Here is a 27158-nt window from a genome sequence, read left to right on the forward strand (position 1 = left end):
CTTGGAAGTTTAATAGGATAAAGGCCAATAAGTCCCCTGTCTCTAATGGATTACATTTTAGGATTTGAAAAGAAGAATTAATAGTAGTGAACTGTTTCATAGTCCCGTAATAAAATTTAGATCCTGGTAAAGTGACAGGGGATTGGAAAACTGTTAATGTAACACTCACTCAAAAAGAGAGGGAGGCAAAAACAATCAGAAAAATATAAGCCAGTTGGCTTAACATCCATCAAATGTAGAGTCTGTTTTAAAGGATATAATAGCAGTTAGAAGCACATAACATTATCAAGAAGACGCAACATGGCTTCATGAATGTTCGTCATATCTGACAAACTTATTAGAAAGGGCGGCACGGTGGCACAATGGTTAACACTGCTACCTCACTCCGCCAGAGACCCGGGTTCAATTCCCGCCTTCAGGCAACTGTCTGTGTGGTGTTTGCACGTTCTCCCCATGTCTGCGTGGGTTTCCTCCGGGTGCTCCAGTTTCCTCCCACAGTCCAAAAATGTGCAGGTTGGGTGAATTGGCCATGCTAAATTGCCCGTAGTGTTTGGTGTAGGGAAATGGGTTGGGTGAGTTGCTGTTTGGAGAGTCGGTGTGGACTTGTTGGGCTGAAGGGCCTGTTTCCACACTGTAATGTAATCTAATCTAATTTAGCCTTGAGATTGTCAGAAGCAGGATTGATAAACAGGAACCATTAAATCTAATATACTTAGATTTCCTAAAAACTCTTGATATGGTACCACACCTGAGGCTGCTTAATAACGTGAAAGCCCATTGTGCTGGGGGTACACTATGAAATGGATAAAGGATTGGTAAATTGATAGAAGACAAGGGGCAGGATATTATAGGGATCTGGGTGATGTGAGCTATGACACAATGTGTGCAAGAACTGACTGAGAATTCCAGCAAGGGGCATCTCGGTGTTGGGAGGATCACATGCCTTCTTTCATTCTTTCAATAAGCTGAGTTTGTCACTCGGCAGTGATGAGTTACTAATTAATCGGATTATTGCTTGGCGAGAGCTGAAAAATGTGTTGCTGGAAAAGCGCAGCAGGTCAGGCAGCATCCAAGTAGCAGGAGAATCGACGTTTCGGGCATAAGCGCTTCTTCAGGAATGAGGAAGGTGTGCCAAGCAGGCTAAGATAAAAGGTAGGGAGGAGGGACTTGGGGGAGGGGCGTTGGGAATGCGATAGGTGGAAGGAGGTTAAGGTGAGGGTGATAGACCGGAGAGGGGGTGGGGGTGGAGAGGTCGGGAAGAAGATTGCAGGTCAAGAAGGCAGTGCTGAGTCCGAGAGTTGGGACTGAGATAAGGTGGGGGGAGGGGAAATGAGGAAGCTGGAGAAATCTGCATTCATAGAGGGTTCCTAGGTGGAAGATGAGGCACTCTTCCTCCAGCCGTCGTGTTGCCATGGTCTGGCGATGGAGGAGGCCAAGGACTTGCGTGTCCTTGGCAGAGTGGGAGGGGAGTTAAAGTGTTCGGCCACGGGGTTGGTTGGTGCGGGTGTCCCAGAGGTGTTCTCTGAAACATTCTCCAAATATATCGTATCATCCTTCGTCATTTCCGCCACCTCCAAACAGACCCCACCACCAGGGATATATTTCCCTCCCCACCCCTATTAGCGTTCTGGAAAGACCACTCCCTCTGCGACTCCCTTGTCAGGTCCATACCCCCCACCAACCCAACCTCCATTCCCGGCACGTTCCCCTGCAACCGCAGGAAATGCAAAACTTGCGCCCACACCTCCCCCCCTCACTTCCCTCCAAGGCCCCAAGGGATCCTTCCATATCCGTCACAAATTCTCCTGCACCTCCACACACATCATTTACTGCATCCGCTGCACCCGATGTGGCCTCCTCTACATTGGGGAGACAGGCCGCCTACTTGCAGAATGTTTCAGAGAACACCTCTGGGACACCCGCACAAACCAACCCAACTGCCCCATGGCCGAACACTTTAACTCCCCCTCCCACTCGGCCAAGGACATGCAGGTCCTTGGCCTCCTCCATCGCCAGACCATGGCAACCATGACCTGGAGGAAAAGCATCTCATCTTCCACCTAGGAACCCTCCAACCACAAGGGATGAATGCAGATTTCTCCAGCTTCCTCATTTCCCCTCCCCCCACCTTATCTCAGTCCCAACCCTCAGACTCAGCACTGCTTTCTTGACCTGCAATCTTCTTCCTGACCTCTCCGCCCCCACCCCCTCTCCGGTCTATCACTCTCACCTTAACCTCCTTCCACCTATCGCATTTCCAACGCCCCTCCCCCAAGTCCCTCCTCCCTACCTTTTATCTTAGCCTGCTTGGCACACCCTCCTCATTCCTGAAGAAGGGCTTATGCTTGAAACGTCGATTCTCCTGCTACTTGGATGCTGCCTGACCTGCGTGCTTTTCCAGCAACACATTTTTCAGCTCTGATCTCCACCATCTGCAGTCCTCACGTTCTCCTTATTGCTTGTTAAAGCAGCTTGCTAATGGCGTTACACAGCTAATTAATACTCAGCTTCCTACCTTAAGTGAAAGCACCAAAAAAGTTCAACATTGAGAAAACTGGACATGGAGATTAGAATGGGCAACTAGTGAATTCACCTTGCGATCTGCTCCAAATGGCCTACATATTAGACATCAGGGTCTCAGAAAACGCTACAAGGACACCAGTCACATACATTTCACATCCACAGGTATTGGATCTGTATGTTCCAGTCTCTAAGATCCTGCTAGGCCATCTCAGAACATTTCTACACTTGAATACTGCACCACGGTCTACCCCACTAACTATCATAGTAATGCTGCAGCCAGCACACTCAGGGACATGAACCCAGCTCATGGAATGGCTCAGGCTGCATCTCCGGGCTAGTCACTTGCTGTCCCAGTTTTCACTCATTCTGAGCTGGCCTGGATGCTCACAACATCTCTCCCTTGCCTTTCCTTGCCTTTGTATGTTTTGCTATCTCAGCCAGGGATATTACTTCTGTCTTGCCTTGCCATTTAGTGCAGACACAAAGGAAGGAATCTTGTGGTTGTCAGCAAGTCTCAGTCAAATGAAGAACCATACGTTACTCAGTAAGGCTTGGACATGGGCAGCCAGCTATTCAGGGTAGTCAAATTCAGGATTTTCTCCACGTAAGGGGTCAGGAGCCGAATGTAGGGCAGGCCACCGCTTAGCTTGAGTCTTTCTGCTCTATTGTGGGCTGTTTACTTCCTGGAATGAGACAGAAGCTGTTATTAATGGAAATGAAAGGAGGTGTCCCAATTGTTACTATTGGTGCAGGTGGGAGGTTTCCTGAGTGAGTGAACAGCTATCAGAGAGGGAGTGCAGCTTGAATGGTGTCAGGGATAGGGACAGGTGAGAATGAGGGGGGAAGAGATTACAGGCAATAGAGAGAGTGGGAGAGCATTCGATTCAGTGGGAGATGGGTACAGCAGAGTTACAGTGAATATGAGATATCAGAGAGAAGATGGGAGCACTTGAGCTGACCAAGTGGAGAAGCTGGGTATTACTCCAGCTGGCAAACTTTGTACAAGGCTTGCATGTCACCTGCTCCTCCGATAGTCCTGGGGTAAGAACCATACTGTCCAGTAAGACCTTTAGATTCCTACCCACAAAGCAGGACACTCATTCTCCCTGTCTGCCTTGTCCAGGATCTAAGTAACAATGTAGAGGAGTTCCAGACTGACAATACTTGTCTGGGCACATAATAGGCTTTTGAAGATGTCATGGCCACAAGGGATAGCCATTGTATCAGAGCCCTTGTCTTTTCTATTCATTTTTTTCATTTTTGCTTTGGAGCTGTGAACTGAGAGCTGAGAGCTGAGAGCTGAAGATGATCTTTGGACTGTGAGCAGCAGTAAAGAAAAGAACAAAGTGACATTTGGCCATGAGACCAGTTTTGAAAGTTAATTGCAGGTTGTTGCTTGTTTAAAGAGCATTTTAGATGTTTCAGTTCTAGAGATGCATTTAGCTCAAACAGATGGCAGATGTTTGAATGTTAACAGAGGCCAACACAGGAAGATCTGTGCCAAACATTCTAACCAAGAGAACGTTGAAAAAAAGGAAGAGAGTTTAAGAGAAAAAAATGTTGGTGTCAACCTGTGTTTCTGTCAGAAGGATGGTGACTGCTAAAGCTACAGGAAGGAGATTTGATTACTCTCTGGTTATCTCCTATTATCAACTTAGAATAGAATCTCAGTTCTAAGTATTAAGTAAATAGTCCTCGGAGTTTACTGAAAGCTATCTGCATTAATTGGTGTCTTCAGAAATCAAGCAGGGAACAATCCTACCGCCTGATATTTTGGATCATGGAAACTGTTTAATTGAAATGGACATCAAGGAAAAGAAATGATACAATTAATGAAACTCACGTGGATCGAGAGGAGGCTCTGAGTAGACTGGCAGAGGTATAAGTAGTTAAACCTCCAGGGCCAGGTGAAACGTGGCCTAGGCTGTTGAGTGAGGTAACGAAGGAAATAGCAGGGGTGCTTGCAAAATGTTTTAATTCCTCTCTGGTCATAGGAGAGGTACCAGAAGACTGGAGGGCAGCCAATGTGGTAATTATTTTTAAGAACAGAGTTGAGGGATAAACCAGTAATCTACAGGACAGTCAGTCTAACCTCGGCATTGGGAAACTATTGGAAACAATTCCAAGGAACAGAAATAATCTGCATTTGGAGGGGGAGGAACTAATCAAGAACAGTCAGCATGGTTTTGTTAAGGGGAGGCCATGTTTGACCAACTTGACCAATCTTTGGAAGAGGTGATCGGTATATAGATCAGGGTAATGCTTTTGATGTCACCTATGTGGACTTCAGTAAGGCTTTTGGTAAGGTTCTTCGAGAGATACGGATAGCAAAAGTAAGAGTAGAGCTGGAAACATTAGTTTCCAAGGGCTGAAACACCATAGAGATGGGTGGGTAGTTAATGAGTTGAATTTGATAAGGTATGGCAAGAAAACTCATTCAACCTCATGGCAGAAATCCATCCAAAAGCGCTCAATGAAACTCAGATTAAGCAAAGTAAAATATATAATTCAGATGAGAGAGCTGGGACAATGGGGACATTTTCACTAGTGGAGTGGCCACAGGATTAATGCTAGGGCCACAATTATTGACAATATGTAATAATGACTTGGATAAGAAAAGTGAATACGCAATCATGAAGTTTCCAGATCACACAAAAAGAGGTGGGAGGGCAAGTGATGCAAAGAGTGATACAAAGAGTTCACAGACGGACACAGAACAGGTGAGGTCTGTGAGCAAAAACTCGGCAAGCAGAATATAATGTGGGAAAATGTGAGGTAATACACTTCGGCAGGAGGAATAGAGGAGATGAATATTATTTAGCTGGAAAGACTGCAGAAAGCTTCTGCATAGAAGGATTTGGAGTTCCTTGTGCATAAATCTAAAAAAGCTGGTCTTCAAATTCTATGGGTAATACAGAAGGCAAATGGACTGTTGGCCTTTATTTTAAAGATAATAGAATATAAAAATAGGCAAATCATGTTAAAACTATTCAGTACATTGATGAGATCACAGCTGGAATACTTTGAATAGTTTTTCTCCTCCTATCTAAGGAAAAATATACTGGCTGCGGAGGCAGCCCAAAGAACATTCATGAATTGATCTCAGATAGGGAGAGATTCTCTTATGAGATGTGGTTGAGTAGTTTGCCTTTAAACTCTTTGGAATTTAGAGGAATGAGAGGTGATTTTTTTTTCTGCTTTTAGAGAGCAGCGAATCCATGAAGTTCTTTACCACAGAGTGCGATCAAGGCTGGGTTTAGAAGGCTATTCAAGTAAGATAGACAAATTGAAAATCAATAAAGGAATCAAACGTTATGGGGAAATGGTAGGAAAGTGGAGTTAAGGATCGTCAAATCATCCAAAACCTCATCAAATGGTGGAGCAGGATCAATGGGCTGAATGGCCTACTTCAGCTCCTCCATCCAATGGTCTCATTGTCTTAAGTACTTATACTGCTATAAAAATTCACACTTACACAGTCTGGGCTCTGTGCTGCCGAATTACATAGAACAAACACACAACTGTGAGCTGGCTGCTAATATTATCACCGCTACTGAAGGTGAGTCAGGTACCATTGCACATCCCATGCTTGTGAAGCCGTCTAACAACATAAACTGACTATTTGGTCTTGGATCTATGGAAAGATACAAGTATCAGCAATTAACAAGACAATGACTGCAGTAAAATTGTCCCCAAGCTGTAATCCAGGAAAATCAATTGGATCACGAGTAAAGGACACAAAAGTAAACCCTGTGTGTTTCATGTTGGTTTCTGTAACCGATTAGGGAAAGATCTTTAACAAATAAAAAGCGCACTTAAATTCCCATCACCTTTTGATACAAATTGCCACGCCCATCAAACAATTCATTTGGTTCCATTTTACTAAAGAAACCTTAAGGTCCACAAAGTACTATAATTTAATTTAATTTATTTTGTTTCAGTATTTTTCATGATTGAGTGACCAGCTGAAACCAATGAGTTGCAGGAGAGCTGTTATAACGAGAATCCAGCCCGTAACGTAATGATCCATAAAAGGTAACCAGTAAATCCCAGCCTAAAATTACATTGAAAATTCAATGAAGTTACACAGGAGGATCACAGTATTCCTACTTTCAAATGCAGATTTTGATGAGATTTGAAATATATATACGTGTGGGTATTTGTAAAACTCACAATTATAAATAAAGCGAAATACGGCAAATGATAGAAATCTGAAACAAAAACAGAAAATGCTGGAGAAACTCAGTAGATCTGGCAACATATGTGAAAAGAGAAATTGAGTTATCGTTCTGAGTCTGGTATGACTCATCTAAAGAATTGTTCCAACACAATTCTAACTTGATGCTCGATTTTCTGTCATTCATTTATGTTTGAGCATCAAATATGTTGCTGTTTTCCCTTCTCCATTGATAACTATATGTCATTTTTGAAATGAGGAGATAAGAATTTACCCACAGTGTTCCAAGTCTGATCTCACTTGGGTCAAATACTTTCTAGATTTAGAAAGCATGACACTTGCTGTACATAGAATCGCTACAGTGTGGAAACAGGCCATTTGGCCCAATAGGTCCACACCAATCAGCATCCCACCCCCCTACGTGTATACCCTTACATTTCCCATGGCTAAACCATTTAGCCTGCACTTCCCTGGGCAATTTAGCACGGCCAATCTGTCTAACTTGCCCATCTTTGGATTGTGGGAGGAAACTCACACAGACATGGGGAGAATGTGCAAACACCATGCAGACCTGAGAGTGGAATCAAACCTGAGTCCCTGGTGCTGTGAGGCAGCAGTGCTAACCACTGCGCCACCGTGCTACCCTGTGAGCCACTGTACCGCCACATCTTAACCCTTTGTCTCCAGTTTTAACTGCCTGGGAACACTGTGTTCATGGGAATGATCTCTTAGGAAATAACAATGATCTCCCTCCCCGCTCAGTATCTCAACTACATTCCCATTGTCTAACCCTAGTGTTGTTAGAATACTGAAAGGACTCATAAACTCATAACATTCGCCTGTACCTGTGTTTTGTTTTTGCTGCTGTTTACCTATTATTTACTTACCTATGCTACTTAACTTTGTGATCTGCCTGTATTGCTCGCAAGACAAAGCTTTTCACTGTCCCTCAGTACACATGACAATAAATTCAATTCAATTCAATTCAACACAAACATATGAATAGATGAACATAGATCAGGCATAGCTCTTCCTGTCCTGAGGTGCTTGCTCCACCATTTAGTAAGGGCACAGTTGTTATGAAGTACTTTGAATATATTTTCATCCTTCTTTAAATAATACAACCAATTCTGTATTGACCACTGCAGATATGGTACACCAGTGCCCTGTATAACTGACGCTTAAAATCTCTGCCTCTGTATCCAATTAATCTTGCAAGAAGTGATAAAATTATGTTAGCTTTCCAAAAATGTGCCACATTGGCATATTAAATTTTTGCTTTTCAAACACAAGGAGACCCATAGCTCTTATCTTTTTCTTTTCATTCCAAAACGAAACAAACATCTTAGTTTCTGATATTCCATCACAGGCCATTGCTTCAAAGTCAGATGTTTGACAGCTGTACTGGCATTGCTGAGGCTAAGGAGGAGGAATGGCCAGTGCCAACAGAACCATAGGTATGAGGCTCAAGGGACTGCAGCTGTGGGTGACCAAAGCAGTGCCTGAAGAGGAAGGTCTATTGAAAGTGAGGCAGATACATGCAGATGGAAGTGACAGCATCACTTATAGTTGCCAGCTTCCTGCAGGTCTTGTGCCCTGAGAGGCAGTGAATGCCTGTGGCTCTGAAGATCACAGTGGCATTGAAGGTCCTCACTAGCAGCTCCATACGAACATCAGTAGGTGGATCTACTGACATCTCCCAAACGCAATCCACAAGTGCACTCGTGATGTCCATGAAGATTTTTCCAGGGTAAAAAATATAGCTTGCCCAGTTCACTCTGGAACCAGACAATCAAGGTGATGGTGCTGTTAAATTTACAGCCAGCACTGGTTTCCTTTAAGTACATGGGATAACCAGCTGTAAACAAATGGTACTCAGAGCTCCCTGGCAACATCCAAACAGGTTCCTGAACAGGAAGGGATTTCACTCAATGTCTAGGTCATTGATAGCAACGGACAACAATTCATGCATGTCTGTTTGAATCCATGATCGAAGGATGTTCATGTCACAATGCTTACATTGCACACAATTCCCAGATTCCTTGAACGTTTGCTCCCCTGCTTCATCTTCAGGGCTGACATGTGGATGACAATTCCCTAAGACTGAGTCAGATGCCTGGAGGTTGGTGCACAGAAGAGACAGACAGCAGCATGCGAAGGTCAATATGTTGGCATACCGATCCACCATGCAACTCAGATTGATGGTAAATGTGCTATAATGCCGCCCATCAGAGCCACGATTGGACAGACAAATGGTCTACTGAAGATGCACTTCCATTGCCTGGACTGCTCAGGAAGATCCAGAGAAGCTCAAAGATGGGGTGTGAACACAGAAAAGGTGGAGATGGACCAGCCAGACGTTGTGCCTTCAGACAAGGAAGAAGGAGAGAGACTGATAGATCCTGAGCGAGGAAGTGAATGAATGAATAAAGTAAGGAAGTGAGGGTCCCTGCCCACATCCAGCAGAGGTTCTGAGTCTCCACGGTGGCCATGGTGGCCATGGAGGCAGATATGTGCTCACAGGTAACAGTCACAATACAGCACCCTGCTTGGGCAGACTCTGCTATATTGGCTTGACTCTGCATGATCTCTGGTGCCTCTGTCAGGCAGTCCACTGTAAAGGGTGCAGCCCACTACCAGGAATGTGACACATCCATCCTGGGCTATAACGCAAGCCCCTACTGGAGTTGTTCCAGCATTAAAACCTCATCTTAAGGAGGATAGTGCTCTATGGCTCTGGGGAAGTGGGAGCAGTATTGCATCTCTGTTCTGTACCAGTCAGACGGTTTTGAAAAGGTACCATGAGCCATTTTGGAGATGGGGGACCCTTGTTTTCCAGCAGCCATCGCTGTTTGCTTTGTGGATCTTGGAAAGAGACAGGAACGTGTGAGTCCTTTTGTCTGCATGTGTCCTGGCCACTCCCAGGTCATCTAGTGAGGATTTCCAAAGCCTGTCATTGGTGGAGTTGAACATTGATGGAGAAGAAAGCTTTTCTAGAACTTAGAACATAGAACATTACAGCGCAGTACAGGCTCTTTGGCCCTCGATGTTGCGCTGACCTGTGAAACCAATCTGAAGCCCATCTAACCTATACTATTCCAATTTCATCCGTATGTCTATCCAATGACCACTTAAATGTCCTTAAAATTGGCGCGTCTACTACTATTGCAGGCAGTGCGTTCCATGGTCCTACTACTCTCTGAGTAAAGAAACTACTTCTGACATCTGTCCTATATCTATCACTCCTTGATTTAAAGCCATGTCTCCTCTTGCTAGCCAACACCATCATAGGAAAAAGGCTCTCATTGCCCACCCGATCTAATCCTTTGACTATCTTATATGTCTCAAATAAATCATCTCTCAACCTTCTTCTCTCCAACAAAAACAGCCTCAAGTCCCTCAGCCTTTCCTCGTAAGACCTTCCCTCCATACCAGGCAATGTCCTAGTAAATCTCCTCTGAACCCTTTCCAAAGTTTCCACATCATTCCTATAATTCGGTATCCAAAACTGTACACAATACTGTAAGTGCGGCCGCACCAGAGTTTTGTACAGCTGCAGCATGATCTCATGGTTCTGAAACTCAATCCCTCTACCAATAAAAGCTAACACACCGTCTGCCTTCTTAACAACCGTATCAACCTGGGTGGCAACTTTCAAGTACCTGTACACCGAGATCTCTTTGTTCATCTACAGTACCAAGAATCTTACCATTGGCTCAGTACTGTGCATTCCTGTTACTACTTCCTGTTACTACTCACACTTTTCCACATTAAATTCCATTTGCCATCTCTCAGCCCAGCTGTGCAGCTTATCTATGTCCCTCTGTAACCTACAAAATGCTTTGTCACTGTTCACGACTCTACTGACCTTAGTATCATCCGCAAATATACTAACCCAGGCTTCTTCTATGCCCTCATCCAGATCATTTATATAAATGACAAACAGCAGTGGACCCAAAACAGATCCTTGTAGTACCCCACTAGTAACAGAACTCCAGGATGAATATTTCCCATCAACCATCACCCTCTGTCTCCTTTCAGAGAGGCAATTTCTGATCCAAACCGCTAAATCACCCTCAATCCCATGCCTCTGTGTTTTGTGTAATAGCCTACCATGGGAATCATATCAAACGCCTTAATGAAATCCATATACACCACATCAACCACTTTAACCTCATCTACCTGTTTGGTCACCTTCTCAAAGAACTCAATAAGGTTTGTGAGGCACAATCTACCCTTCACAAAGCAGTGTTGACTATCTCTAATCAACTTATTGCTTCCTAGATGATTATAAATCCTATGTCTTCCAAACTTTTCCAACATTTTACCACAACCGAAGTAGGGCTCACAGGTCTATAATTTCCAGGGTTGTCTCTACTCCCCCTCTCAAACAAGGGGACATTTGTTATCCTCCAGTCTTCTGACACTATTCTTGTAGACAATGACAACATAAAGATCAAAGCCATAGGCTCAGCAATCTCCTCCTTGGCTTCCTAGAAATTCTAGGATAAATTCCATCCGGCCCAGGGGATTTATCTATTTTTCCACTTTTCAGAATTGCTAACACCTCCTCCTTATGCACCTCAATCCCATCAAGTCCCGTAGCCTGCATCCCAGTATTTTCCTCGACCACATTGTCTTTTCCTAGTGTGAATACCGACAAAAAGTATTCATTTAGCGCTTCCCCTATCTCCTCTGACTCCACACATAACTTCCCACTAATATCCTTGATTGGCCCTAATCTTACTCTAGTCATTCTTTTATTCCTGATATTGCTATAGAAAGCCTTAGGGTTTTCCTTGATCCTATCCGCTAATGACATTGCCTGTCCCCTCCTGGCTCTTCTTAGCTCTCTCTTTAGGTCTTTCCTGGCTAACTTGTAACTCTCAAATGCCCTAACTGAGCCATCACATCTCATCCTAACATAAGCCTTGTTCTTCCTTGTGACAAGAGATTCAACTTCCTTAGTAAACCATAGCTCCCGTGCTTGACAACTTCCTCTCTGACTGGCCAGTACATACTTATCAAGGATCCCCAAAGCTGTTCCTTGAATAAGTTCCACATTTCAATTGTGCCCATCCCCTGCAGTTTCCTTCCCCCTCCTATGCATCCTAAATCTTGCCTAACCGCATTGTAATTGCCTTTTCCCCAGCTATAACTCTTGCCCTGCAGTATAAACCTATCCCTTTCCATCATTAAAGTAGACATAACAGAATTGTTGTCACTATCACCAAAGTACTCACCTACCTCCAAATCCAACACCTGGCTGAGTTCATTACCCAGTACCAAATCGCATGTGGCCTCACCCCTTGTTGGCCTGTCTATGTACTGTGTCAGGAAACCCTCCTGCACACATTGAACAAAATGATCCAGCTAAAGTACTTTAACTATTGTATTTCCAGTCAGTATTTGGAAAGTTAAAGTACCCCATAACAACTACCCTGACACTCTCGCTCCTATCGAGGATCATCTTTTGTATCCTAGCCTCTACATCTCTGGAACTATTCGGAGGCCTTTAGTAAACTCCCAGCAGGGTAACCTCTCCTTTCCTGTTTCTAATCTCAGCCCATACTACCTCAGTAGACGAGTCCTCAAGCATCCTTTTTGCAACCGCAATACTGTCCTTGACTAACAGTGCCACACCACCCCCTCTTTTACCATTTTCTTTGTTCTTACTGAAACATCTAAATCCGGAACTTGCAATAACCATTCCTGTCCCTGTTCTACTATTGTCTCTGAAATGGCCACTACATCAAAACCCCAGGTACCAACCCATGTTGCAGGTTCATTCACCTTATTCCGGATGCTCCTGGCGTTGAAATAGACATACTTCAAATCAACTTCTTGCCTGTCAGTGCCTTCTTACAATCTTGAAATCTTAGTTCTACCTTCACTATTCCCATCCTCCCTTATACTCCAACTACAATATTGGTTCCATTCCCCTGCTGAATTAGTTTAATTAATTAGTTTAATTCTCTTGTGGAACTGGAACCAGGATCCCTTGAATTACCAAAGGGCACTTACCTCCACAGTCACTTCTGTCCAGGGCTGCCTTTATTAACTGGGATGGCCTCCCGTTGCCAACCCTCAGGGGTTGGCACCATGTTTTGCCTGATGCCTGACTCCTCCATTGGTGGGTGGCAGTGATGAACAGGGGTGGAGAGAAATCCCTGAATTGCGGAGAGTAAAGTTCTGTCTGGTTGCCATTTAATTATGACACCGGGAAGTTGGAACTCCGAAGGTCTCAGCTGGAGGCAGGAAAATGAAGTGTTTGACTCATGGATTGATAGGTAATAGGCTGAAAAGAAAGCAATTGCGCAAGGAAACTCGGCACATTCTGAGTGATGCAACTTCCTGCTTTTGTGCCCAGATCAAATCTAAAAACAAAACATGAAGTGGAAACATCAGGACAGATGCCTTGGATTTTACTTAAGCTTCTGAGCACCTTGCATGCCAACCTTTGCCGATAAAGCATCGTCATTAAGAGACCTCTTAAGGAGGAACATCCTACGTGTCTGGCAGGAGGACCATATGCTCATGTCACTTAAATCAACATTGTCAGAAGAGATGTGTTCTGCAATACCATAAATCAAAGAAAGAGACAGATTTGATGGTTACAGCATCGCAAAACATTGGTAGGAGCATACATGGCGCAATATGGTAAATCAATTGCATTTGAATCCAAATTCTATTCTAATAACAATCTAACTATTTGAACATAAAACATAAAACATTTGCTCTGGTGTGCAGTAAAGCAAGATTCCATATGTGTATGTGTAGCAAATGATTCATTGTAGAAAAAAACCATGAAAATCCTTCGAGGGTAAATCACAGACAAATGCACTACTACAACAACGTCCTGTAAAAGGTCAGAGATACAACTTTGATATTTGTTACAAACCGTGCAGCAAAATAGTTACTTCAGACAGAATGAGAGATGGACCAAAGCCTAACATGACTGGCTATTTTGCTCGACTTACAAAACATTAAATGAGAAAATATGTTCAGTGTGAAACTGATGAGTATTGGTCAACAGAAGCATAATCACTTCAAGAGAAAGATAACAAATGAGCCACGACTGAAGGCATTTTGGAAGGTTATTATGGAGTTCTAGCCGGATGGGATACAAAAGATGCCAGATGGACTCCAATCACAGATGATTTAGATGTCCTTCAATGATGCTTGTAGCTGAAGCTCTTTACCAAGCTATATTGCCAAATTATACCAGTAGCATATGGGCAATGAGTGAAAACGGCCCCTGTACAACTCACTGTGTATTGGTCAGGGATCAACAGGAAAATCAAGAAGACAGTGAGGGTGTATCAGGCATGTCGAAGTCATCCACCACATCAATGGAAAGGATCGCTCTACCCTCTTAAGATTCCATTTTACGCTTGGTGAAAGATTGGAAAATATTTATTTATTGTCCATGATGCCAATTTTTCTCCAAGTCATTGACTAATTTTCCAAGTTTCCAACCACCAGACATTGGAAGGATATCCCAACTACACCCATGGCAGTCACCATGAGTACAAAATGCATTTTATTTAGTGTACCTGGAGAAAACATCTGAAATTGGACTACAACACAATCTTTAATGGACATAGGACATGTCCTTGCATGTGTACTAAATGGGGCCTAAATCATGTGACAGCCTCGCCACATTATTCCAGACCCAACAGTTTTGCTGAATGCAATACTATTCAATCATCTGTCATGAAATGCAGGGCATCGAAACACCGTCTCCATATTGCTATGTCACATGTAACAACAATATCCCTTGATATGGGCTCTCCGTCACCAATAACAATCATGTTTACAAGCAAGTCCGAACAACTTTACCAAGTCATCAGAAATATGGGATAAACTACTTGATAGTCAAAGGAGAATGAAGGCAGCACACAGTCGCCATCTGGGTGTGGAATTGTACAGTTTGTGCGAATGGTAAAAGGTTTGAATTGTACATCCCATCCAGCGAACATGGTCACCTGCAGAAGTATTCAGGAAGTACAGTGAGCCTTGAACGCAAAAGGTCACAATATCCAATGGAAAATTGAGAAGGGGAAATAAGAGAGAATTCAGGGAATTGTACAACATTATAACATTGAGCATTCCAATTGTGCACAAAACACCACTAGGTATAAACTCAGGCAATGAAATTGTGGAACCCCACCATGAAAACAATCTGCCCTTTAACAACGCAAAAGGCAGCAAAATACCAGTGAGTCAAGAACAGCCAGTTGATTGATTTAAATCTCAGAAAGGATATATGATCATGACATCTGAGAGGATTGTTAAATCATTGATATATTATGTAGCCTTAAATTGTTCAGTTCTTAAACTGCTATACACAGTGACTTAACTTTGAAGGAAAGAACAGTTCTCATAACCAGCTGAGATAACATATATTAATGAAAATAAATGTAAGTGATCTTGGAGAGAAAAATGGAGTATGGTAATATCACTTTAAGAGGAACATGCTGATGAGCGAGAAGCCTCGATGTAATATATGTCACTAATAGCTATAAAACCCACGCAGTACACATTGTGAAAAGAGATCAGCTGTGCTTCCCTGTGACAACTAATCTCACTAACAAATATGCCCGCTGAACAATCTTATACCATATCTTCAAATGAATAGAATGAGGTCCAGTTTCCCAGTCCCAGTGTGAGATTGCAATGTCTGTGAGAGTGAACTCAGAATCACAACAAGATGTCAGTAGGACATGATCGTTGCACAATATTCAACAACTGCAAAAAGGACCAGAGCACAAGCTCCTTCTTTATTATTTCACCCTGTGAATTTGATCATCTTTTAGAGTTACTGAGTACATGTGAAAGCAGCTTACATCGCCAAATTACAACCTACCCATGTCACACAAAGAAGGCTAAGGAGATAAAATAATGAACAAATGCCAGCTGTCAGAAGAGAGTGCTTTGATCGGAGAAATGTGGGGAACTGGTCCTGTAGGGCTGTCATAACTGTTTCTGATGGAAGAAAATGTCAAATGAAATCATTAATTAATAACTTGCACAATAACAGGATAACACATCACTGGAGAGCCGAAAGCCCTAGAGGCCAGAGAAAAAGGTTTCTCCATCCATTTCTCTAGCTCTACAGCATTCACTTTCTCAGATGTGTTCCTGTTACTCTGATGCAGAGGAAAACAGTGTCATCATTATCCTCAGACATCTTGCGGGATGTTTCAATGTGAGTGAGTTTTAACATTAGCAATTGAGTTTGCTGACCATCCTGCTCCCCATGAGGAAGGTAAATAAAACTCCCCATCCCTTGAGCAGCAAGATCTGTCTCAAACAAATGTGAAGGAATGAAGTCTAGGTATGAGAGCAGAGGAAGGAGGCAGAGCATGAATATGGAGATTGAAAACCACCACGATAAATATCAAACAGATTGTACTGTGAGATTATTCAGATGTTGGTGTAATTTGCCCTAAATTTTATTTCAACGCAGATGCTAATCATTTAAAACAAAGAGATTGTCTGAGAGAAAAATCAATGAGGAAACAAATGTTACAAAGAAATATTAAGCATGTGTCCACCAACATCACCAATATTACTGTTTTGCTCAATACTGTCATAATTCTTTCAATAGAAGTCAGTTGTTTAAGTGATGCCATTTTTACCTAAACTTCCAAATTGTGTGTCAACTCCTAAAGTGAATAGCATGAATGTTGCCCATGAAAACTGTGCAATGGCTCTGCGTAGGCAATGAAGACTAAACTGAAACCTACTCGGTGAATAAAATTGAAATGATACGATTAATGGTGCTGTTACCTGGTTACTGAGGTAGCATCCATTTAATTTTTTTAGTTCTTAATTTGTCAACATTTGCAAAATTGTTCACGTCACCAAAGTGTAATGATGTGCTGATAACTTAGCATTGCTAATCCACCCTAACCTGCACATCCTTGGACCGTGAGGGAAAACCAGAGGACCCAAAGAAAACCCATGCAGACACAGGGAGAATGTGCAAACTCCACACAGACAGTCACCCGAGGTTGGAATCGAACCTGGTATTGAGAGGCAGCAGTGCTGACCACTGAGCCACCATGCAGGCCGAGTCATTATTAATTATTTATTACAGCATCATCAAAAGATATAACTGGCATTGCACAGTATGTTTATATGAAACATGTTTTTCACATTAAAAACTCTATGAAAAATGTGCTGTGAGCAAATTATAATTTGAGCAAAAAATACAGTACTGGTAATAGATGTCATAAATAAATAAAAACCAACTCTGAGTCACCTAGACACGTAATATGCTGAAAGTGGTTCACATTATAAATATAAATTGTAGAATTCATTCAAAATTTTTTTCATAAAACATGAAATATGGCTCACATAAAATATAATTCTAAGGCAAAAAGCAGATTTTATATTGGACTACAATGTTAATTGAATGCTTTGAGGTTTTGTGATTATTTCAAAAGTTCACTTTTAAGAGTGAGGGTTCAATCCCCAGGTATTCCACTGCATTATTCAGCTCCAATCCTTGTACAGTATAAATCAAACATCATGGCAGTATGTTGTTCTTCAGAGTTGAGAGTGTAGTGCTGGAAAAGCACAGCAGGTCAGGCAGCATCCCAGGAGCAGGAGAATCAATGTTTCAAGCATAAGCCCTTCATCAGAAATTGTTCTTCAGAGTGTGGTTATCAATTTGGATCTGAGAATTGTCTGGACACCGGAATCATTGAAATGTCAGGTTGATTCATTTCAGAGAGAACTTTAAAGCTGTCTGACCCTTAATACTTTTACCAGTTTACCTGACTGGGAAAACTCAGAGACAAGCTTGTCTTGTACATGAGCCATGTGTCCAAGGATGGAGAAGATGACAAATTCAGCAAATGCGCTTGTAGCAAAATTAACAACACAGACAGACAATGATGGTATCTCTGTAGCAGTCACTATGGAACTTATTGAAGGATGACAATGCTACTAAACTGCCCCAACCCACTGAGACAGAAAAGAACATTTGTGTTGCAACATCTTTCCAGATCTGTTAAATAGAAAATAAAATTAGTGTCTGGAGGGAAATTAAACACAAACTTATTCAAAGGATAAAATGACATTAATCTTGAAAATACTGAGGACTCATATGCTTAATCCATGGTGAACTGACCAAAGTAGCTCCCTCTGGAGAACTATATCTCTATTAAACGGGACGGTCATCATTACTGTCTATCATTTACTGCCAAGTTCCCTCTGAGATGTCTGAAACGTTCTTCCACCAGCGATGCTTTATAGTGACTGACTCAATTTCCAGAAGGTATTTGACAAGGTGTGACACAAAAGGCTGTTGCATAAGATAAAGGTGCTCGGTGTTACAGGCAATGTAATAGCATCGATAGAGGATTAGTTAATTGACAGAAAGCAAACAGTGGGCATAAATGGGTGTTTTTCTGATTGGCAATCCATGGCTAGTGGTGTGTCTCAGGGATCAGTGTTGGGACTGCAATTATTCACAATTTTCAGAGATGATTTGGAGTTGGGGACCAAGTGCAGTGTGTCAAAGTTCACATATGACACTGGGATGGGTAGTAGAGCAAAGTGTGCAGAGAACACTGAGGATTTACTGAGGGATATTAATAGACTAAGTGAATGGCAAGGGTCTGACAATATTGCTAAATGTAACGTCATCCATTTTGAAATGAATAATAGCAAAATGGACTATTATTAAAATGATGAAAAATTGCAGCAGGCTGCAGTGCAGAGGGACCTGTGTGTCCTTGTGAGTGAATCACAAAAAAGTTGGTTTGCAAATGCAGCGGGTAACTAAGAAGGCAAAGAGAATATTGTCCTTCCTTGCTAGGGGGATTGAGTTTAAAAACAGGGAGGTTATACTGCAGCTGTATAGGGTGCTGGTGAGACCACACCTGAAGTACTGTGCACAGGTTTGGTCTCCTTACCTAAGAAAGGATTCATTGGCACTGGCAAAGGTGCAGATGAGGTTCACTAGGTTGATTCCAGAGTTGAGATGGGTTAGCTTATGAAGACAGATTGAGTTAACTGGGGTTGTCATTGGAATTTAGAAGAGTGAGGGGAGATATTATAGAAGCATATAAAATTATGAAGGGAATAGATAGAATAGAAGCAGGGAGGTTGTTTCCACTGGTGGGTGAAATGAGAACGAGGGCGCATAGCGTCAAAATAAGGGGGAGCAGATTTAGAAGTGTGTTGAGGAGGAACTTCTTTACCAAAGGCTTGTGAATCTGTGGAATTCCCTGCCAAGTGGAACAGTCGAGGCTACCTTGTTAAAAAGGCAAAGTTGGATTTCTGAACAGTAAATGGCTGAAGGGTTATGGTGAGTGGACTGTGGAATGTGTGTGGGCTACGATAAGTGGAGCTGAGTCTATGAAATGATCAGCCATGATCTTATTGAATGACGGAGCAGGCTCGATGGGCCAGACGGCCTACTCCTGCTCCTAGTTCTTGTGTTCTTATGTTCTAAACTCATTACTTGCAGCATTCACACCATCCCAGTTTACTTCATACTTTTATTGAAAGCAACACATAAAACCTTTCAGCACAAATAATGATTCATTTTTAAATTGCAGCAATATTACAGCAACCTAAATATTTTAATATCAATAGGTACCATGCAATAGTTGTTACTATCCACTTTAAAACTGCATTGTAATCTGCAGACATGTGTCAAAAGTGGATAAAGAATATAAATGGAAATGAACATTCAATTGCTGTCAGAGAAATTGAGAAACTAATAGTGATCACCATTACCTATTCACAAATGTGGCAGTATCTTTGGATTGAATACAGAATGGAGAAAGTGAGGACTGCAGATGCTAGAGATCAGAGCTTAAAAATGTGTTTCTGGAAAAGTGCAGATCAGGCAGCATCAAAGGAGCAGGAGAATCGACGTTTCGGGCATAAGCCCTTCTTCAGGAATACAGAATTCCAACCATAGGGAGAGATATAAAACAGACTTAAGGGGCAACTTTTTCACGCAGAGGGTGGTACGTGTATGGAATGAGCTGCCAGAGGAAACGGTGGAAGCTAGTAGAATTGCAACATTTAAGTGGCATTCGGATGGGTATATGAATAGGAAGGGTTAGGCGGGATATGGGCCAGGTGCTGGCAGGTGGGACTAGATTGGGTTGGGATAGCTGGTTGGCATGGACGGGTTGGACCGAAGGGTCTGTATCCATGCTGTACATCTCTATGACTCTATGACTTCCTCTGGCAGTTCATTCCACACATGCATCACCCTCGGTGTGAAAAAGTTGCCTCTTAGGTCCCCTCTCACCTATGTCCTCTAGTTCTGGACTCCCCCACTCCAGGGAAAAGACCTTGTCTATTTACCCTATCCATACCCCTCATGATTTTATAAATCTTGATAAGGTAACCCCTCAGCCTCCAATGCTCCAGGGAAAACAGCCCCAGCCTATTCAACCTCTCCCCATAACACAAATCCTCCAACTGTGGCATCCTTGTAAATCTTTTCTGAACCCTTTCAAGTTTCACAACATCCTTCCTTTTGGAGGGAGACTAGAAGTGCACACAATATTCCAAAGGTGGCCTAACCAATGTCCTCATTGGGCACAATGAAGTTCCTGTCCTTATGCTGTGAATTGAATTGACTCGGTGATTTTTTTTGAAAAATATTACATTGAAGTAGGAGAAATTGAGGACTGCAGATGCTGGAGATCAGAGCTGAAAATGTGTTGCTGGAAAAGCGCAGCAGGTCAGGGCAGCATCCAAGGAGCAGGAGAATCGACGTTTCGGGCATGAGCCCTTCTTCAGGAATCATCCTGCTCCTGCTCCTTGGATGCTGCCTGACCTGCTGCGCTTTTCCAGCAACACATTTTCAGCTCTATTACACTGAAGTAGCATTTTAATGATGTGCCAAGTGTTTATTTACTACCAGTCACAATCTCTGGCACTTAAACTGGTAGGAAGGAGTCACAGCATTGAAGTGACCAACTCAAACTTACATTTCCTTTTCTGCCTCAGTCCTTGCATGGTTTAGTTCAAAATACTATAATCTGACTAGTTAAGGATATAATCTATCACCTTCTAATGTTCACTTCAATGTAGATTCCAGATTTCAGATGTAGATAATGTTTGATTTCCATCTCCCATTTCCAGATACTTGCAGTATCAAGCCTCATTGACACAGAAATGAATAAGGACAGGTCTCAGCAAGAGTGGGCCCTTTCTATTGCCTTGATGCAACAAAATGTGGGCCAATATTTTCTTCATACATCAGTGTGACATGTCACCTGATACTCTTATACCTGAATCAGTTCTAAGATTTCAGAAAGAAAAAGGCATCAAGAAGAAATTCTATTTCATCTCATTCCATGTTGCCATTCTTCATCAAATTCTGTCATCTAACACTTCACAGCCAATGCCCGATTCTTTTGTCCAGTTAATTGCAGGATGATCTAGACCATAAACTAACTCTTTTGAATTCATTACAAGCTCAGTTAAAACTTTGCAATAATTAAATTTAGTTTTCTGACATTTAATAAAGGACTCACAATAAGAAACTGATTTTAAATTGACAATCCCAAGCAAACAGAAAGTAAATGCACTGAGACATGAATCAATTCAACTAAAAATACTAATGAGATTCAATCATAGATATTGCTGCATTTACCTCAGCATCAGCCAGTCTGAAGAAGTCTGACTGGCTTCCGATGTAGAATTCAATTCCTTTAGAAGCTCCCTCCAGGGTAACCCCTCAGATCAGGAGTATGGTCAGAACCACATAAGGGAATGTCGCAGTGAAATAAACCACCTGAGCACAGAGAGAAACTTGTTAGATTTTCCTGTATTACTGATACTACTGAAGAAATTAAAATCTAGGAGCAGTACTAAGACACTTGGCCCGTCAAGCCTGCTCTAACATGGATGAAGATTCTGGCTGATTTTTCATTAATTATAAGTTTATTTTCCTTCCTGATCACCCTGACACATCCTCTGTCCAGAATCTTTGACTCTTGTACGTCAACAATTTGTCAAACTCTGCCTTGAATATATTCAGTCATCCCACCTCTACTACTTGCTGAGGTAGAGAATTTGAAAGATTATCACTGCGCTGAGGGAGAAGATTCCTCTTCATCTCTGACTTAATTGGAGACATCATGTTTTGAAACTATTCTAGATTATCCCATGAGGAGAAAAAGCCTGTCAAGACCATTCAGAATCTTAAAATTATTTTTTAGTCTTTAGGCCCAAACTACTCAAGCTTTTTTTTAAAATAAGATAAGCATATAATTTGAAGAATTAACATAGAAGTTCATTGAACTTTCTCCAATACATATAGACCCCTTAAATAAGGACACCCAAACAGTAGCTACTGTAGTTTGTACCAAGACTTGCCCATTTTTATAATCCATTCTCCTTGCAATAAAGACAAGACTATCCAACTAAATGGCAAACTAACAATTTGTCATCAGTGCATCAAAGGGAGCAGAAGACAAACAAGGGAAGAATACTGAGGGTACAAACAGGGGTCACATTTTCATGAGGTTCACAGGGTTTGCATTTTGAGACAGTGATTTGTGAGACCTTGTATAACGTGCCGATTAACAAGTGTTAAGCACAGGGACGTAATAATTGAAATAACAAAATGAAGATAATCATAGACTCATGGAGACAGGCCCTTTGGCCTAAACCAGTCCATGCTAACCCCATTTCCCTGCACTTGGCCCATATCCTTCTAAAGCTTCCCTATTCATGTATTTGTTTAAATGCCTTTTACATGTTGTTAATGTACCCACCTCAACAACTTCCACCGGCAGCTCATTCCATTTGGGTACCACCCTCTGTGTAAAAACGTTGCTCCTCAGGTTCCCTTTTATTCTTTCCCCTCTAATCTTAAACTGATGCCCTCTAGTCCACGATTCCTTAACCCTGGGAAAGAAACTAAATGTATTCACCCTATCCATGCCTCTCTTGATCTGATATGCTTCTATGAGGTCCCCCCTTCAGTCTCCTACGCTCAAAAGAAAGAAGTCCGAGCTTGTCCAACCTCTCCCTGTAATTCAGACCATTGAGTCCTGGTAACATCCTTGTTAATTTCTTTTCCCAGTTTAATAACATCCTTGCTAAGGCAATGTGACTGGGACTGAACATAATACTCCAAGTGTGGCCTCACCAACGTCCTGTAGCACTGCAACATAACTTCCCAACTTCTATACTCAATGCCCTGACTGATGAAGGCCAGTGTGCCAAAAGCTTTCTTCACTGGTCTGTCTACCCGTGAATCCACTTTCAGAGAACCATGCACCTGAACTCCAAGTTCCCTCTGTTCCACTACGCTCTTTAAGGCCTTACCATTCACCATGAAACTCCTACCTTGATTTGACTTTCCAAAATGCAACTCCTCACACTTATCTGTATTAAATTCCATTTTGCCATTCTTCGGCCCATTTCCCCAGCTGATCAAGGTCCTGCTGCAATTTCGGATAACATTCCTCAATGTCCACGATACCTCCTACTATAGTGTCATCTGCAAACTTACTAATCATGTTGAGGTCATTTGGGAGACATGGGTAGAGCAGGGACAGGAATGGTTGTTGCAGGTTCCGGGATTTAGATGTTTCCATAAGAATAGAGAAGATGGTAAAAGAGGGGAAGGTGTGGCATTGTTAGTCAAGGACAGTATTAGGGTGGCAGAAAGGACGTTTGACGACTTATCTACCGGGGTAGTATGGGTTGAGTTAGAAACAGGAAAGGAGAGGTCACCTTGTTGGGAGTTTCCTATAGGCCTCCGAATAGTTCCAGAGATGTAGAGGATAGGATAGCAAAGATGATTCTGGATAGGAGTGAGAGAGACAGGATAGTCGTTATGGGATCTTTAACTTTCCAAATATTGCCTGGAAATACTATGGTTCGATTACTTTAGATGGGCCAGTTTTTGTCCAATGTGTGCAGGAGGGTTTCCTGACATAGTAAGTAGACAGGCCAACAAGAGGTGAAGCCACTTTGGATTTAGTACTGGGTACTTTGGTGATAGTGACCACAATTCGGTTATGTTTACTTTAGCGATGGAAAAGGATAGATATATACTGCAGGGCAAGAATTATAACTGGGGAAAAGGCAATTATGATGCGATTAGGCAAGATTTAGGATGCACAGAATGAGGAAGAAAACTGCAGGGGACAGGCACAATTGAAATGTGGAGCTTATTCAAGGAATAGCTACTGCGTGTCCTTGATAAGTATGTACCTGTCAGGCAGGGAAGAAGTGGTTGAGTCAGGGAGCCATGGTTTACTGCAGAAGTTGAATCTCTTGTCAAGAGGAAGAAGGCGGCTTATGTTAGGATAAGTTGTGAAGGCTCAGTTAGGGCACTTGAGAGTTACAAGACCTAAAGAAAGAATTAAGAAGAGCCAGGAGGGGATATGAGAAGTCATTGGCAGGTAGGATCAAAGAAAACCCTAAAGCTTTCTATAGCTATGTCAGGAATAAAAGAATGACTAGAGTAAGATTAGGGCCAATCAAGGACAGTAGTGGGAAGTTGTGTGTGGAATCAGAATAGGTAGGGGAAATGCTAAATGAATATTTTTTGTTGGTATTAACACCGGAAGAAAATTATTTGTTGTCGAGAAGAATACGGAGGTACAGACTACTAGACTAGATGGGATTGAGCACAGCAGGTCAGGCAGCATCTGAGGAGCAGGAAAATCGACGTTTCGGGCAAAAGCTGATGACCTGCTGTGCTTTTCCAGCACCACTCTAACCTAGATTCTGATTTCCAGCACCCGCAGTCCTCAATGTTGCCTAGATGGGATTGAGGTTCACAAGGAGGAGGTGTTAGCAATTCTGGAAAGTGTGAAAATAGATAAGTCCCCTGGGCCAGATGGGATTTATCTTAGGATTCTCTGGGAGCCAGGGAGGAGATTGCAGAGCCTTTGACTTTGATCTTTATGTTGTTATTGACTACAGGAATAGTGCCAGAAGACTGGAGGATAGCAAATATTGTTCCCTTGTTCGAGAAAGGGATTAAAGACAACCCTGGTAATTACAGACAGGTGAGCCTTACTGTGGTTGTGGGTAAGGGGTTAAAGATAGGATTTATAATCATCTAGAGAGGAATAAGTTGATTAGGGAAAGTCAACATGGTTTTGTGAAGGGTAGGTTGTGCCTCACAAACCTCATTGAGTTTTTTTTAGATTAGATTAGATTAGATTACTTACAGTGTGGAAACAGGCCCTTCGGCCCAACAAGTCCACACCAACCCGCCGAAGCGCAACCCACCCATACCCCTACATTTACCCCTTTAACATAACACTACGGGCAATTTAGCATGGCCAATTCACCTGACCCGCACATTTTTTTTGGATTGTGGGAGGAAACCGGAGCACCCGGAGGAAACCCACGCAGACACGGGGAGAACGTGCAAACTCCATACAGTCAGTCGCCTGAGTCGGGAATTGAACCCGGGTCTCTGGCGCTGTGAGGCAGCAGTGCTAACCACTGTGCCACTGTGCCGCCCTCTTTGAGAAAGTGACCAAACAGGTAGATGAGGGTAAAGCAGTTAAAGTTGTGTATGTGGATTTCAGTAGGATGTTTGATAAAGTTCCCCATGGTAAGCTATAGCAGAAAATATGGAGGCATGGGATTGAGGGTTAATTAGCAGTTTGGATCAGAAATCGGCTAGCTCAAAGAAGACAGGGTGGTGGTTGATGGAAAATATTCATCCTGGAGTTCAGTTACTAGTGGTGTACCACAAGGATCTGTTTTGGGTCCACTGCTGTTTGTCATTTTTATAAATAACCTGGATGAGGACATTGAAGGATGGGTTAGTAAATTTGTGAATGACACTAAGGTCAATAGAGTTGTGAACAGTGCCGAAATATGTTGCAGGTTACAGAGGGACATAGATAAGCTGCAGAGCTGGGCTGAGAGGTGGCAAATGGAGTTTAATGTGGAAAAGGGTGAGGTGATTCACATTGGAAGGAGTAACGGTAATAAATATTACTGGGCTAATGGTAAAATTCTTGGTGGTGTAGATAAGCAGAGAGATCTTGGTGTCCATGTACATAGATCCCTGAAAGTTGCCAGCCAGGTTGATAGGATTGTTAAGAAGGCATACGGTGTGTTATATTTTATTGGCAGAGGGATGAGTTTCAGAGCCATGAGGTCATGTTGCAGTTGTACAAAACTCTGATGTGGCTGCACTTGGAGTATTGCGTACAGTTCTGGTCACCGCATTACAGGAAGCATGTGGAAGCTTTTGAAAGGGTTCAGAGGCGATTTCCTAGGATGTTGCCTGGAATGGAGGGAAGGTCTTATGAGGAAAGGCTGAGGGACTTGAGGCTATTTTCATTAGAGAGAAGAAGGTTGAGACATGACTTAATTGAGACATGTAAGGTAATCAGAGGATTAGATAGGGTTAAAAATGAGAGCCTTTTTCCTTGGATGGTGATAGCTAGCGTGAGGGGACATAGCTTTAAATTGAGGGGACGATAGATATAGGACAGATGCCAGAGTAGTTTTTTTACTCAGAGAGTAGTAGGGTTGTGGAATGCCCTGCCTGCAACAGTAATAGACTGACCAACTTTAAGGGCATTTAAATGGTCATTGGATAAACATATGGATGATAATGGAATAGTGCAGGATAGATAGGCTTCAGATTGATTTGCAACATTGAGGGCTGAAGGGCTTGTACTGTGCTGTAATGTTCTATGCCTTGTACATTCTCATCCAAACCATTGATAAAGATAACAAACAGTAATGGGCCTGAGACACTCCATTAGACACAGGCCTTCAGTCCGACAAGCATCCTTCCACTACTACCCTCTGCTTCCTACCATCAAGCCAATTGTGTATCCAATTTGCCAGCTTCCCCTCGATTCCATGTGAGCTAACCTTCCAGAGCAGCCTCCCATGTGGAACCTTATCAAAAACCTTCCTGAAATCCATATAGACTGCGTCTACCGCCCTGCTCTCATCAACTTTCCTGGTCACTTCAACAAAGTACTCTAACAAATATTTGAGACATGATATGCCACGCACAAAGCCATGCTGACTATTCCTACTTAAATCCCGTCTTTCCAAATGCACGTACATCTTATCTTTCAGAATCTTCTCAAATAATTTACCTACTCCCGATGTTAGTCTTACTGGTGTATAGTTACCAGGTTTTTCTTTGCAGCCCCTCTTGAACAAGGACACAACATTCACTACCCTCCAGTCTTCCGGGACCTCATTCATGGTTAATGATGCAAAAATATCAGCCATGGACCCTGCAATTTCTTTTCTAACCTTTTCCAATGTTCTTGGCTATATTTGGTTAGGACGGAGATTTATCCACCTTCATACATTCTAATACTCCCAATGCCTCCTCTACTGTGATTTGGACTGTCCCCAAGATATTACGACCAACTTCTCCAAGTTCCCAAGTTTTCAAGTCTTTCTCCACAGTAAAAACAGAGGAGAAATATTCATCGCCAATCTCCTACAGCTC

At 42.5% G+C, this 27158-nt stretch overlaps 1 pseudogene; it reads right to left on the reverse strand.

The window, feature by feature from the left end:
• Positions 1-27158, reverse strand: part of LOC122557541 (sodium- and chloride-dependent neutral and basic amino acid transporter B(0+)-like) — a 91256-nt pseudogene that overhangs the window by 8937 nt on the left and 55161 nt on the right.

The sequence above is a fragment of the Chiloscyllium plagiosum genome, unplaced genomic scaffold, assembly GCF_037043375.1.
Source record: "Chiloscyllium plagiosum isolate Xiang-an unplaced genomic scaffold, Cpla_swu_hap1 HiC_scaffold_11, whole genome shotgun sequence".
Lineage (NCBI taxonomy): Eukaryota > Metazoa > Chordata > Chondrichthyes > Orectolobiformes > Hemiscylliidae > Chiloscyllium > Chiloscyllium plagiosum.